General features: G+C 36.8%; 1 long non-coding RNA gene across 1 annotated transcript; it reads right to left on the bottom strand.

Annotated features, from left to right (window-relative positions):
• Positions 1-522: 522 nt before the first annotated feature.
• Positions 523-1,104, bottom strand: LOC128492065 (uncharacterized). Its single transcript, XR_008354060.1, has 2 exons — positions 1,017-1,104; positions 523-641 (listed from the first exon to the last, which is right to left on the bottom strand). It is a non-coding gene; the product is annotated as an uncharacterized LOC128492065 (long non-coding RNA).
• Positions 1,105-1,347: the final 243 nt, after the last annotated feature.

Genomic DNA, 1,347 nt, shown 5'->3' on the forward strand with positions numbered 1-1,347 from the left:
TTTTGACCCCCTATGTGCCACTCTGCCTCCAGAAATGCCTTATACCCCTATATGCCACTCTGGCATTTAGGGGGTTAAAAGTCATATTATAGGCAGGTATAAGGCATTTCAGGAGGCAGAGTGGCGTATAGAGGGTTAAAAGGCATTTCTGGAGGTAGAGTGGCATTAACTCCTTAAGGACCGGGGTCGTTTTTTCTTTTTGTACCCTGTGGGACCGAGGCTGTTTTAATACTTTTGTGGTGCTTGTGTTCAGCTGTAATTTTCTCCTCACCCATTTAGTGTACCCACATAAGTTATATATTGTTTTTTTCAGGACAAGATGGGCTTTCTTATTTACTATAAAATTGAAAAAAAACACATTTTATGACTTTTATTTGAAAAATCTTTTACTCACCTAAAAAAGCAAGTAAAAAAAAACTAGCTAAATAGATTCTACTACTTGTCCTGAGTTTAGAAATACCCAATGTTTTTATGTTTTTTTGCTGTTTTTTGTAAGTTATAGGGCAATAAGTACAAGCAGCGTTTTATGATTTCCAAACCTTTTTTAACAAATCTGGTCAGTCTGCCTCCATCTCCTCTTTGGAACATCTTTGAAGCCGGTTAACTCAATTTAACCCATTCAAACCATATATTTTTGAAAACTAGACACCCCAGTGTATTCCAAATGCTGTTATTTTAACCCTTTCCATGCAACAGTTATACAACCACACTTTGTCAAACTTTGTAATAGTAATTTTTTTTATTTTTTTTCACACAAATTGTACTTTAGTTATAGATATACAGGTCCTGGTATATGTCACTGTCAAACAACCCCCCAATATGTGTTCAGGAACATCTCCTGAGTACAGCTATACCCCACATGCATGGGTTTGTTAGATTGTTTGGCTGGTAAAGGGCTACTTTTGAGGCAACACAGACTTTTAGCATCTGGTCATTCTGCCTCCATCTCCTCTTTGGAATATGTTTGAATCTGATTAACTCAATTTAACCCCGTCAAACCATATATTTTTTAAAACTAGACACCCCAGGGTATTCCAAATGCGGTTATTTTAACCCTTTCCATGCACCAATTATACAACTACACTTTGTCAAACTTTGTAATAGTAATTTGTTTTATTTTTTTTTTTCACACAAATTGTACTTTATATATACAGGTTCTCGTATATGTCACTGTCAAACAACACCCCAATGTGTGTTCAGGAACATCTCCTGAGTGCAGTGATACCCGACATGCATGGGTTTGTCGTGTTGTTTGAGATTTAAAATGCCACATTTGGGAAGTGCGCTTTTTTCTCCATTTTGGTCAGTCTGTACCTATGCCCTATCTTTGAGCTTGGCCACTCCAAT

Source organism: Spea bombifrons, chromosome 4, assembly GCF_027358695.1.
Source record: "Spea bombifrons isolate aSpeBom1 chromosome 4, aSpeBom1.2.pri, whole genome shotgun sequence".
In the NCBI taxonomy this organism is placed as follows: domain Eukaryota; kingdom Metazoa; phylum Chordata; class Amphibia; order Anura; family Pelobatidae; genus Spea; species Spea bombifrons.